This window comes from Manis pentadactyla, chromosome 16 (genome assembly GCF_030020395.1).
Source record: "Manis pentadactyla isolate mManPen7 chromosome 16, mManPen7.hap1, whole genome shotgun sequence".
In the NCBI taxonomy this organism is placed as follows: Eukaryota; Metazoa; Chordata; class Mammalia; order Pholidota; family Manidae; genus Manis; species Manis pentadactyla.
In genome coordinates this window covers 45,626,728-45,641,536 of record NC_080034.1, presented here as the reverse complement: position 1 = coordinate 45,641,536, position 14,809 = coordinate 45,626,728, and the positions used below count along the sequence as shown (strand labels likewise).

The window sequence follows — 14,809 nt, the reverse complement described above, 5'->3', positions numbered from 1 at the left end:
TTTTCATACTGGGCTGCTGCATTCTTAGGGTAAATTCCTAGAAGTGGAATTCCTGGGTCAAATGGTATTTCTATTTGAGCATTTTGAGGAATCTCCATACTGCTTTCCACAATGGTTGAACTAATTTACATTCCAACCAGCAGTGTAGGAGGGTTCCCTTTTCTCCACAACCTCGCCAACATTCGTTGTTGTTTGTCTTTTGGATGTTGGCCATCCTTATTGGTGTGAGGTGATATCTCATTGTGGTTTTAATTTGCATTTCTCTGATGATTAGCGATGTGGAGCATCTCTTCATGTGTCTGTTGGCCATCTGAATTTCTTTAGAGAACAGTCTGTTCAGCTCCTCTGCCCATTTTTAAATTGGATTGTTTGCTTTTTGTTTGTTGAGGTGAGTGAGCTCTTTATATATTTTGGATGTCAGCCCTTTATCAGATCTGTCATTTATGAATATATTCTCCCATACTGTAGGGTACCTTTTTGTTCTATTGATGGTGTCCTTTGCTGAACAGAAGATTTTCAGCTTGATATAGTCCCACTTGTTCATTTTTGCTTTTGTTTCCTTTGCTCGGGGAGATATGTTCATGAAGAAGTCGCTCATGTTTATGTCTAAGAGATTTTTGCCTATGTTTTTTTCTAAGAGTTTTATGGTTTCATGACTTACATTCAGGTCTTTGATCCCTTTCGAATTTACTTTTGTGTATGGCATTAGACAGTGATCCAGTTTCATTCTCTTACATGTAGCTCCCCAGTTTTGCCAGCACCATCTGTTGAAGAGACTGTCATTTCTTCATTGTATGTCCATGGCTCCTTTATTGTATATTAATTGACCATATATGTTTGGGTTAATGTCTGGAGTCTATTTTCTATTTCACTGGTCTGTAGGTCTATTCTTGTGCCAGTACCAAATTGTCTTGATTACTGTGGCTTTGTAGTAGAGCTTGAAGTTGGGGAGCAAGGTCCCCCCCCCAAATTTATTCTTCCTCCTTAGGATTGCTTTGGCTATTCGGGGTCTTTGGTGGTTCCACATGAATTTTAGAACTATTTGTTCCAGTTTGTTGAAGAATGCTGTTGATAATTTGACAGGGATTGCATCAAATCTGTATACTGCTTTGGGCAGGATGGCCATTTTGACAATATTAATTCTTTCTAACCCGGGCCATGGGATGAGTTTCCATTTGTTAGTGTCCTCTTTAATATCTCTTAAGAGTGTCTTATAGTTTTCAGAGTATAGGTCTTTCACTTCCTTGGTTAGGTTTATTCCTAGGTACTTTTTATTTTATGCTATTGTGAATGGAATTGTTTTCCTGATAGTTCTCTTTCTATTAGTTCATTGCTAGTGTATAGGAAAGCCACAGATTTCTGTGTGCTAATTTTGTATCCTGCAACTTTGCTGAATTCCAGTATTAGTTCTAGTAGTTTTGGATTGGAGTTTTTAGGGTTTTTTATGTGCAATATCATGTCATCTGCAAATAGTGACAGTTTAACTTCTTCTTTACCAATCTGGATTCCTTGCGTTTCTTTATTTTGTCTAATTGCTGTGGCTAGGACCTCCAGTACTATGTTGAATAACAGTGGGGAGAGTGGGCATCTCTGTCTTGTTCCCGATCTCAGAGGAAAAGCTTCCAGCTTCTCACTATCCAGTATGGTGTTAGCTGTGGGTTTATCATATATGGCCATTATTATGTTGAGGTACCTGCCCTCTATACCCATTTTGTTGACAGTTTTTATGATGAATGGATGTTGAATTTTGTCAAATGGTTTTTCAGCATCTGTGGAAATGATCATGTGGTTTTTGTCCTTCTTTTTATTTATATGGTGGATGATGTTGATGGATTTTCGAATGTTGTACCATCCTTGCATCCCTGGGATGAATCCCACTTGGTCACGGTGTATGATCCTTTGGATGTATTTTTGAATTCGGATTGCTAATATTTTGTTGAGTATTTTTGCATCTACATTCATCAGGGGTATTGGTCTGTAATTTTCTTTTTTGGTGGGATCTTTACCTGCTTTTAGGTATTAGGGTGATGTTGGCTTCATAGAATGAGTTTGGGAGTATTCCCTCCTCTTCTATTTTTTGGAAAACTTTAAGAAGAATGGGTATTATATCTTCTCTGTGTATCTGATAAAATTCTGAAATAAATCCATCTGGTCCAGGGGTTCTTGGGTAGTTTTTTAAATACTGACTCAATTTCTTTGCTGGTAATTGGTTTGTTCAGATTTTCTGTTTCTTCCTTGGTCAGTCTTGGAAGGTTCTATTTTCTAGGAAGTTGTCCATTTCTTTTAGGTACCCAGTTTGTTAGCATACAAGTTTTCATAGTATTCTCTAATAATTCTTTGCATTTCTGTGGGGTCCATCATGATTTTTCCTTTCTTGTTTCTGATTCTGTTGTGTGTTGATTCTCTTTTTCTCTTAATAAGTCTGGCTAGAGGCTTACCTATTTTGTTTATTTTCTCAAAGAACCAGCTCTTGGTTTCACTGATTTTTTCTATTGTTTTATTCTTCTCCGTTTTATTTATTTATTCTCTGATCTTTATTATGTCCCTCCTTCTGCTGACTTAAGGCCTCATTTGTTCTTCTTTTTCCAATTTTGATAATTGTGATGTTAGACTATTCATTTGGATTTGCTCTTCCTTCTTTAAATATACCTGGATTGCTATATACTTTCTTCTTAAGACTGCTTTCGTTGCGTCCCACAGAAGTTCGGGCTTTGTGTTGTTCTTGTCATTTGTTTCCATATATTGCTTGATCTCTTATAATTTGGTCATTGATCCACTGATTATTTAGGAACATGTTGTTAAACCTCCATGTGTTTTTGAACCGTTTGGCTTTCTTTCTACAATTTATTTCAAGTTTTATACCTTTGTGGTCTGAAAAGTTGGTTGGTAAAATTTCAATCTTTTTGAATTTACTAAGGCTCTTTTTGTGATCCAGTATGTGGTCTATTCTGGAGAATGTTCCATGTGTACTTGAGAAGAATGTGTATCCTATTGCTTTTGGATGTAGAGTTCTATAGATGTATATTAGGTCCATCTGTTCTAGTGTGTTGTTCAGTGCTTCTGTGTCCTTACTTATTTTCTGTCTGGTGGATCTATCCTTTGGAGTGAGTGGTGTGTTGACGTCTCCTAAAATGAGTGACTTGCATTCTATTTCCTCCTTTAATTCTGTTAGTACTTGTTTCACATATGCTGGTGCTCCTGTGTTGGGTGCATATATATTTATAATGGTTATATCCTCTTGTTGGACTGACCACTTTATCATTATGTAATATCCTTCTCTCTCTCGTTACTTTCTTTGTTTTGAAGTCTATATTGTCTGATACAAGTACTGCAACACCTGCTTTTTTCTCCTTGTTGTTTGCATGAAATATCTTTTTCCATATCTTGGCTTTTAGTCGATGCATGTCTTTGGGTTTGAGGTGAATCTCTTGTAAGCAGCATATGGATGGGTCTTGCTTTGTTCTCCATTCTATTACTCTGTGTCTTTTGATTGGTGCATTCAGTCCATTTACATTTAGGGTGATTATTGAAAGATATGTACTTATTGCCATTACAGGCTTTAGATTCGTGGTTACCAAAGGTTCAAGGTTAGCTTCTTTAATATCTTCCTAACTTAACTTGCTTATTGAGCTGTTATAAACACTGTCTGATGATTCTTATTTCCCTCCCTTCTTATTCCTCCTCCTCCATTCTTTGTATGTTGGGTGCTTTATTCGGTGCTTTTTTGTGTTTTCTTTAACTGCTTTTGTGGGTAATTGATTTTATTTTTTGCCTTTAGTTAGTATTTGGTTGGTCTGCTTTCTTTGCTGTGATTTTATTTTCTCTGGTGACATCTATTTAGCCTTAGGAGTACCCCCATCTAGAGCAGTCCCTCTAACATACCCTGTAGAGGTGATTTGTGGGAGGCAAATTCCCTCAACTTTTGCTTGTCTCGGAATTGTTTAATCCCTCCTTCATATTTAAATGATAATCATGCTGGATATAGTATTCTTGGTTCAAGGCCTTTCTGTTTCATTGCATTAAATATATCATGCCATTCTCTTCTGGCTTGTAAGGTTTCTGTTGAGATGTCTGATGATAGCCTGATGGGTTTTCCTTTGTAGGTGACCTTTTTCTTCTTTCTAGCTGCCTTTACAATTCTGTCCTTGTCCTTGATCTTTGCCATTTTAATTATTTTGTGTCTTGGTGTTGTCCTCTTTGGGTACCTTCTGTTGGGAGTTCTGTGAGCTTCCGTGGTCTGAGCAACTATTTCCTCCCCCATTTTGAGGAAGTTCTCAGCAATTATTTCTTCAAATACACTTTTTATCCCTTTTCTCTCTTCTTCTTCTTCTGGTACCCCTATAATGCAGATATTGCTCCTTTTGGATTGGTCACACAGTTCTTAATGTTGTTTCAATCCTGGAGATCCTTTTATCTCTCTCTGTGTCAGCTTCTATGTGTTCCTATCCTCTGGTTTCTAGTCCATCAATGGCCTCTTGCATCTCATCCATTCCGCTTTTAAATCCTTCCAGAGATTGTTTTATTTCTGGATTCTCCCTCCTTAGCTCTTGCATATTTCTCTGCAAGTCCATCAGCATGGTTATGACCTTACTTTTAAATTGTTTTTCAGGAAGATTGGTTAGGTCTATCTCCCCAGATTCCTTTTCAGGGGAGACTGTCTGGGTTAATCTGATCTGTATAAAATTCTTCTGCCTTTTCATAGTGATAGAGATAGTTGTGGGCAGTTTGCACCTGTCAGCTTGGAGAACATCTATTCTTGCTAGTTTGTGGCCTTCCTCTCCTGGGAGAATGGCAACCTCTAGCGGCTTGTGCTGGGCAGCTGCGTGCAGATGAGGTCTGATTGTTGCCCGGCCACTGTGAAGGAAGCTACGCACGCAGTTGCTGTGGGTGTAGCCTCTGCCGCTATGGCAGACCCGTGCCGAGGGGGAATGGGTGGGAGGCTGTTTATCGCTGTGAGGGGCCTCGGAGCTGCTCTGCCTCCCAGGGGGTTAGGGTGCCCAGAGTTCCCTGGGATTCCCAGCTGCTGAGCTGATTGTGCCGGGACGCCTCCATCCAGCTGTGGGGTCCCTGTCCCTTTAAGACTTCCAAAGGGCACTCGATTTTCTTTGTCCCAGGGGTGCTGGCTGCAGGGACCCACTCGCAGGTTTCACTGTCCCGTTTCCCTATCATCCAGCACACCACACACTGTGTGTCCATGCTCCAGTGCAGATGGCTAGGGCTGGGTGTTTAGCAATCCTGGGCTCCCTCTCCCTCCCCTCTCCGACTCCTCTCCTCCCACCAGGGAGGTGGGGTGAGGGGCGCTCGGGTCCCGCTGGGCCGCGCCTTGTATCTTACCCCCTTCATGAGGTGCTGGATTCTCACAGGTGTAGATGTAGTCTGGCTGTTGTCCTGTGTCTTCTGGTCTTTCTTTTAGGAATAGTTGTATTTGTTGTATTTTTAAAAATATATATGTTTTTGGGAGGAGATTTCTGCTACTCTACTCACGCCGCCATCTTCCTCTGGGTTAATTTTTGTATTCAAGGTTCATAACTGAATACTGACTACAGGGAGAAAAGCTGTGCCTTCGGATGTTCCCAGAGGAGCCTGAGTTCCCTCCTTTTAAGCACAGTTTGGGGATGGGGAAAGCTGGGTGGGGAGGAAAGGTAAGGATGACTTTCTGGAAGAGAGCTATGAAATATCTGAATACGAGGCATATGTTGCCTGACAATGAGATCACAGGCGGAGTTGAAAGGCAGAGAACAGAACATGGGGCAAAGAGTTAAAGGCCAAAAAGTAGTCATATGTGACACCTGAAGAAATGAGAAGACCTAAACTCAGCAGGAACCAAAACAAGCATCAGCATCAAATATTAATTATGCAACTGAAGGGGCACTGTTCTTGCACAAGAACACACCTGGCACATCTTCCATCCCCCTTCAGTGCACTAGCGTATCCTGAGGGCCACTCTGCCCACAGCAGCTCAGGAGATTATCCCAGAGACTGCTCCCAGTGTGTGGTTAGATGGCACAGGCAGCAGAAGCTGGAGCCAGGTCCAGAAGGTACAAAGGGGCACCATTCTCATAGGAGAACACACCCGGCATGGCTGCGAACCCCTGCACTGTGCTAGGCTATCCCGAGGGCTGCCCTGCCCACAGCAGATCAGCAGACTATACCAGGGACTGCTACCAGTGTGCGGGTAGACAGCACAGGCAGTGGAAGCTATAGCAAGGTCTGGAAGGCACGAAGGGGCACCATTCTTGAAGAATAACACACCAGGAATGGTTCCAACCCCTGCAGTGTGCTAGGCTATCCCAAGGGCTGCCCAACCAATGGTAGCTCAGGAGATTATCCTAGAGACTGCTCCTGGTGTGCGGGTAGATGGCACAGACAGCAGAGAAGGGCAAGGTGACCAATAAGCAGGAAGGGACCTTGTTCTCCCAGCTGACACACGTGACACCTGCCTGCAACCACTTCTATTTCCATAAAAGGCAGAAGAATCTGGTCCAGTCAAAAATCACTCACACAACCCCAGAGAGAGGGCCTGGTGAGATAGATACAACCAATCTTCCTGAAAAAGAATTCAAAATAAAGGTCATAACCATGCTGATGGGCCAGCAGAGAAATATGCAAGAGCTAAGGGATGAAGTCTGGAGGGAGATAACAGAAATGAAACAATCACTAAAAGGTCTTAAGAGCAGACTGGACGAGAAGCAAGACACTGTTATTGGAATAGAAATCAGAGAACAGGAATACAGAAAAGCTGAGGCAGACAGAGATAAAAGGATTGGAATGAAAGAATATTAAGAGAACTGTGTGACCAATACAAATGGAGCAATATCCTCATTATAGGGGGTACCAGAAGAAGAAAGAGAAAAAGGGATAGAAAGTGTCTATGAAGAAATAATTGCTGAAAACGTCCCCAAACTAGGGGAGGAAATAGTCTCTCTGACCATGGAAGCCCACAGATTTCCCAACACAAGGGACCCAAGGAAGACAACACCAAGACATATAATAATTAAAATGGCAAAGATCAAAGACAGAGTATTAAAGGCAGCCACAGAGAGAAAAAAGATCACCTGCAAAGGAAAACCCATCAGGCTATCATCAGACTTCTCAACAGAAACCTTACAGGCCAGAAGAGAATGGCATGATATATTTAATGCAATGAAACAGAAAGGCCTTGAACCAAGAATACTGTATCCGGCACAATTACCATTTAAATTTGAAGGAGGGATTAAACAATTTCCAGACAAGCAAAAGTTGCAGGAATTTGCCTCCCACAAACCACCTCTACAGGATATTTTAAAGGGACTGCTCTAGAGGGAAGCACTCCTAAGGCTAAATAAATGCCACCAGAGAAAATAAAATTACAGCAAAGAAAGAAGACTAACCAAATAGTAACTAAAGGCAAAAAATAATATCAACTATCCACAAAGCAGTCAAAGGAAACACAAAAGAGTACAGAATAAGACACCTAACATATAAAGAATGGAGAAGGAAGAATAAGAAGGGTGAGAAATAAAGAATCATCAGACAGTGTTTATAACAGCTTAATAAGAGAGTTAAGTTAGATGGTTAGATAGTAAAGAAACTACCCTTGAACCTTTGGTAACCATGAATCTAAAGCCTGCAATGGCAATAATCACCCTAAATCTAAATGGACTGAATGCACCAATCAAAAGACACAGAGTAATAGAATGGATAAAAAAAGCAAGACCCATCAATATGCTGCTTACAAGAGACCCACCTCAAACCCAAAGAGATACACAGACTAAAAGTGAAGGGCTGGAAAAAGATATTTCATGCAAACAATAGGGGGAAAAAAGCAGGTGTTACAGTACTTGTATCAGACAAAATAGACTTCAAAAACAAAGAAAGTAACAAAAGATAAAGAAGGACATTACATAATGATAAAGGGGGCAGTCCAACAAGAGTATATAACCATTATAAATATCAATGCACCCAACATAGGAGCACTGACATATGTGCAACATATACTAACAGAATTAAAGGAGGAAATAGAATGCAATGAATTCATTTCAGGAGAGCTCAACACACCACTCACTCCAAAGGACAGATCCACCAGACAGAAAATAAGTAAGGACACAGAGGCACTGAACAACACACTAGACCAGATGGACCTAACAGACATCTACAGAACTCTACACCCAAAAGCAGCAGGATACACATTCTTCTCAAGTGCACAAGGAACATTTTCCACAACAGACCACATAGTATGCCACAAAAAGAGCCTCAGTAAATTCAAAAAGATTGAAATACTACCAACCAACTTCTCAGATCACAAAGATATAAAACTAGAAATAAATTGTACAAAGAAAGCAAAAAGGCTCACAAACACATGTAGGCTTAACAACATGCTCCTAAATAATCAATGGATCAATGACCAAATTAAAACAGAGATCAAGCAATATATGGAGACAAATGACAACAACAGCACAAAGCCCCAATTTATGTGGGATGCAACGAAGGCAGTTCTAAGAGGAAAGTATATAGCAATCCAGGCCTATTTAAAGAAGGAAGAACATCCCAAATGAATAGTCTAAAGTCACAATTACTGAAACTGGAAAAGGAAAAACAAATGAGGCCTAAAGTCAGCAGAAGGAGAGACATAGTAAAGATCAGAGAAGAAATAAAATTGAGAAGAATAAACAATAGAAAAAAATCAATGAAACCAAGAGCTGGTTCTTTGAGAAAATAAACAAAATAGTTAAACCCCTAGCCAGACTTATTAAGAGAAAAAGAGAATCCACACACATACACAGAATCAGAAATGAGAATGGAAAATTCACGATGGACCCCACAAATACAAAGAATTATGAGAGAATACTATAAAAATCTATATTCTAACAAGCTGGAACACCTAGAAGAAATAGACAACTTCCTACAAAAATACAACCTTCCAAGACTGATGAAGACAAAAACAGAAAATCTAAACAGACCAATTACCAGCAAAGAAATTGAAGCAGTAATCAAAAAACTACCCAAGAACAAAACAACCAGGCCAGATGGATTCACCGGTGAATTTTACCAGACATTTAGAGAAGATATAATACCCATTCTCCTTAAAGTTTTCCAAATAATAGAAGAGAAGGGAATACTTCCAAACTCATTCTATGAAGCCAGCATCATTCTAATACCAAAACCAGGTGAAGAACCCAGGAAAAAAGAAAATTACAGACCAATATCCCTGACAAACATAGACGCAAAAATACTCAACAAAATATTAGAAAACCGAATCCAAAAATACATCAAAAGGATAATACACCACTATCAAGTGGGATTCATCTCAGGGATGCAAGGATGGTACAACATCCAAATATCCATCAACATCATCCACCACATAAACAAAAAGAAGGACAGAAACCACATGATCATCTCCATACATGCTGAAAAAGCATTTAACAAAATTCAACATCCTTTCATGACAAAAACTCTCAGCAAAATGGGTATAGAGGGCAAGTACCTCAACATAATAAAGGACATATATTGACAAATCCACAGCCAACATCATACATAACAGCAAGAAGCTGAAAGCTTTTCACCTAAGATCGGGAACAAGACAGGGATGCCCACTCTCCCCACTGTTATTCACCATAGCACTGGAGGTCTTAGCCATGGCAATCAGACCAAACAAAGAAATACAATGCATCCAGATTGGTAAAGAAGAGGTCAAACTGTCACTATTTGCAGATGACATGATATTGTACATGAAAAACCTAAAGACTCCACTCCAAAACTACTAGAACTAATATCTGAATTCAGCAAAGTTGTAGGATACAAAATTAATACACAGAAATCTGTTGCTTTCCTATACACTAATGATGAACTAGCAGAAAGAGAAATCAGAAAAGCAATTCCATTCACAATTGCATCAAAAAGAATAAAATACCTAGGAATAAACCTAACCAAGGAAGTGAAAGGCCTATACCCTGAAAACTACAAGACATTCTTAAGAAAAATTAAAGAAGGCACTAACAAATGGAAACTAATCCCATGCTCTTGGCTAGGAAGAATTAATATTGTCAAAATGGCCAATCTACAGATTCAATGCAATCCCTATCAAAATACCAACAGCATTCTTCAACTAACTGGAACAAATAGTTCTAAAATTCATATGGCACAGAGAAGAGAAGTAGTGATTTTACAGCATCTTACTTCACAGATGGACAGTGACTGTGAAGGGGTATGTGGGGGGACTTGGTGAAGGGGGGAGCCTAGTAAACATAATGTTCTTCATGTAACTGTAGATTAATGATACCAAAATAAAAATAATAAATTCATATGGAACCACAAAAGACCCCAAATAGCCAAAGAAATCTGAGAAGGAAGAATAAAGTAGAGGGGATCTAGCTTCCCAACTTCAAGCTCTACTACAAAGCCACAGTAATCAAGACAATTTGGTACTGGCACAAGAATAGACCCAGAGACCATTGGAACAGAATAGAAAGGCCAGATATTAACGCAAGCATATATGGTCAATTAATATATGATAAAGGAGCCATGGATATACACTGGGGAAATGACAGCCTCTTGAACAGCTGGTGTTGGCAAAACTGGATAGCTACATGTAAGAGAATGAAACTGGATCACTCTCTAACCCCACACACAAAAGTAAATTCGAAATGGATCAAAGACCTGAATGTAAGTCATGAAACCATAAAACTCTTAGAAAAAAACATAGGCAAAAATCTCTTGGACAGAAACATGAGGAACTTCTTCATGAACATATCTCCTCGGGCAAAGGAAACAAAAGCAAAAATGAACAAGTGGGACTATATCAAGCTGAAAATCTTCTGTACAGCAAAGGACACCATCAATAGAACAAAAAGACATCCTACAGTATGGGAGAATATATTCATAAATGACATATCCGATAAAGGGTTGACATCCAAAATATATAAAGAGCTCATGCACCTCAACAAACAAAAAGCATATAAGCCAATTAAAAAATGGGCAGAGGATCTGAACAGACACTTCTCCAAAGAAGAAATTCAGATGGCCAACAGACACATGAAAATATGCTCCACATCGCTAGTTATCAGAGAAATGCAAATTAAAACCACAAGGAGATATCACCTCACAACAGTAAGGATGGCCACCATTCAAAAGACAAACAACAACAAATGTTGGCAAGGATGCGGAGAAAGGGGAACCCTCCTACACTGCTGGTGGGAATGTAAATTAGCTCAACCATTGCGGAAAGCAGTATGGAAGTTCCTCAAAAAACTCAAAATAGAAATACCATTTGATCCAGGAATTCCACTTCTACGAATTTACCCTAAGAATGCAGCATCTCAGTTTGAAAAAGACACATGCACCCCTATGTTTATCACAGCACTATTTACAATAGCCATGAAATGGAAGCAACCTAAGTGTCCATTAGTAGATGAATGGATAAAGAAGATGTGGTACATATACACAATAGAATATTATTCAGCCATAAGAAGAAAACAAATCCTACCATTTGCAACATGGATGAAGCTAGAGGGTATTATGCTCAGTGAAATAAGCCAGGCAGAGAAAGACAAGTATGATATGATTTCACTCATGTGGAGTATAAAAACAAAGAAAAAAATTGAAGGAACAAAACAGCAGCAGACTCACAAAACCCAAGAATGGACTAACAGTTACCAAAGGGAAAGGGACTGGGGAGGATGGGTGGGAAGGTAGGGACAAGGGGGAAAAGGGGACATTATGATTAGGAGAAATAATGTAGAGGGGGGCACAGGGAGGGCTGTACAACACAGAGAAGACAAGTAGTGATTCTATAACATCTTACTACGCTGATAGACAATGACTGTAATGGGGTATGTGGTGGGGACTTGATGATTGAGGGAGTCTAGTCACAATAATGTTGCTCATGTAATGGTAGATTAATGATACCAAAATTTTAAAAAAATTAATTGTGCAACAACCTTGTGTCCCACAGTGTACTTGGTGCAAGGGAGAGAGGTAGAAACTATGATTTTGCTCTCAGAGGGTTTACAGATGGACTGGGGATATAGACATAACCTGGATTTTATGTCACAAGAACTGGGTTACCACTGGCAGTGTGGCCTTGTGCCTGTCACAGTCATGCTAAACCTCATTCCTGTTCTGTACAATGGGGAGACCACAGTCCACTTCACATGGTTAATGATTAAATGAGATATGAACACAAAAGTCTTCTAAAACTACAGGACCCTACACGAGGTACTGTACTATTTTTTAAGAGAGGTGATAATACAGTGATCATAAAATGACTAAAGAGGGGGAGGGGCGGAAGATGGCGGCGTGAGTAGAGCAGCGGAAATCTCCTCCCAAAACAACATATATCTATGAAAATATAACAAAGACAACCCTTCCTAGAATAAAGACCAGAGGACACAGGACAATATCCAGACCACATCCGCACCTGAGAGAACTCAGCGCCTCGAGAAGGGGGTAAGATACAAGCCCCGGCCCCGCGGGAGCCGAGCGCCCCTCCCCCCAGCTCCCGGCAGGAGAAGAACAGGCAGAGCGGGAGGGAGACGGAGCCCAGGACTGCCGAACACCCAGCCCCAGCCATCCGGGCCAGAGTGCAGGGTGCTCGATACTAGGAAAACAGGGCAGCAAGAACAGTGAGCAGGCACTGGAGGCTGGGCGACAGAGGACATAAGAAAAGCGCGCGACCATTTTTTTTTGCTTTTTTGCTGTTTTGTTTTGGCGAGCGCTTTTGGAAAGTCTTAAAGGGATAGGGACCACAATACTAGGGAAACAGGGCAGAAAGACCGACCGGTGAGCAGAGGCCTGAGGCTGGCACCGGAGAATAAAGAAAAACGAACGACCACCATTTTTTTTAATTAAAAACTTTTTTTTTTTTTTAATTAAAAAAATTTTTTTTTCTTTTTTTTTTGGTAGGCGTTGTTTTGTTTTGGCGGGTGCTTTTTGGAAGTCTTAAAGGGGCAGGGCGGGTCACTTAATCCAGAGGTAGGGAATCCGGGATCTCTGGGCACCCTAACCCCTGGGCTGCAGGGAGCAGGGAGGCCCCTTACGGAGATAAATAGACTCCCAGCAGCTCCTGCTCCAACGCGACTCCACCATTTTGGAGTAGCTGCCCGAGCTAGGCCACGCCCACAGCAACAGCGGAGATTAACTCCATAGCAGCCGGGCAGGAAGCAGAAACCCTGTCTGCGCGCAGCTGCGCAGCACAAGCCACTAGAGGTCGCTGTTCTCCCAGGAGAGGAGGGCCACAAACCAACAAGAAAGGAAGTCCTTCCAGCCGTCACTCGTCCCAGTTCTGTAGACTATTCCTATCACCATGAAAAGGCAAAGCTACAGGCAGACAAAGATCACAGAGACAACACCAGAGAAGGAGACAGACCTAACCAGTCTCCCTGAAAAAGAATTCAAAATAAGAATCATAAACATGCTGACAGAGATGCAGAGAAATACGCAAGAGAAATGGGATGAAGTCCGGAAGGAGATCACAGATGCCAGAAAGGAGATCGCAGAAATGAAACAAACTCGGGAAGGGTTTATAAGAAGAATGGATAGAATGCAAGAGGCCATTGATGGAATTGAAATCAGAGAACAGGAATGTATAGAAGCTGACATAGAGAGAGACAAAAGGATCTCCAGGAATGAAACAATATTAAGAGAACTGTGTGACCAATCTAAAAGGAGCAATATCCGTATTATAGGGGTCCCAGAAGAAGAAGAGAGAGGAAAAGAGATGGAAAGTATCTTAGAAGAAATAATTGCTGAAAACTTCCCCACACTGGGGAAGGGAGTAATCGAACAGACCACGGAAATACACAGAACCCCCAACAGAAAGGATCCAAGAAGGGCAACACCAAGACACATAATAATTAAAATGGCAAAGATCAAGGACAAGGAAAGAGTGTTAAAGGCAGCTAGAGAGAAAAAGGTCACCTATAATGGGAAACCCATCAGGCTAACGTCAGATTTCTCAACAGAAACCCTACAGGCCAGAAGAGAATGGCATGATATATTTAATACAATGAAACAGAACGGCCTTGAACCAAGGATACTGTATCCAGCATGACTATCATTCAAATATGACGGTGGGATTAAACAATTCCCAGACAAACAAAAGCTGAGGGAATTTGCTTTCCACAAACCACCTCTACAGAACATCTTACAGGGACTGCTCTAGATGGGAGCACTCCTAGAAAGAGCACAGCACAAAACACCCAACATATGAAGAATCGAGGAGGAGGAACAAGAACAGAGAGAAGAAAAGAATCTCCAGATAGTGTATATAACAGCTCAATAAGCGAGCTAAGTTAGGCAGTAAGATAGTAAAGAGGCTAACCTTGAACCTTTGGTAACCACGAATTTAAAGCCTGCAATGGCAATAAGTACATATCTTTCAATAGTCAGCCTAAATGTTAATGGGTTGAATGCACCAATCAAAAGACACAGAGTAAAAGAATGGATAAAAAAGCAAGACCCATCTATATGCTGCTTACAAGAAACTCACCTCAAACCCAAAGACATGTACAGACTAAAAGTCAAGGGATGGAAAAACATATTTCAAGCAAACAACAGTGAGAAGAAAGCAGGGGTTGCAGTACTAATATCAGACAAAATAGACTTCAAAACAAAGAAAGTAACAAGAGATAAAGAAGGACACTACATAATGATAAAGTGCTCAGTCAAACAAGAGGATATAACCATTCTAAATATATATGCACCCAACACAGGAGCACCAGCATATGTGAAACAAATACTAACAGAACTAAAGGGGGATATAGACTGCAATGCATTCATTCTAGGAGACTTCAACACACCACTCACCCCAAAGGATAGATCCACTGGGCAGAAA

General features: G+C 40.7%; 1 protein-coding gene across 2 annotated transcripts in view; it reads right to left on the bottom strand.

Annotated features, from left to right (window-relative positions):
- PGBD1 (piggyBac transposable element derived 1) overlaps positions 1–14,809 on the bottom strand; it is a 38,378-nt gene that overhangs the window by 9,733 nt on the left and 13,836 nt on the right. The gene's annotated exons all lie outside the window — the stretch shown is intronic.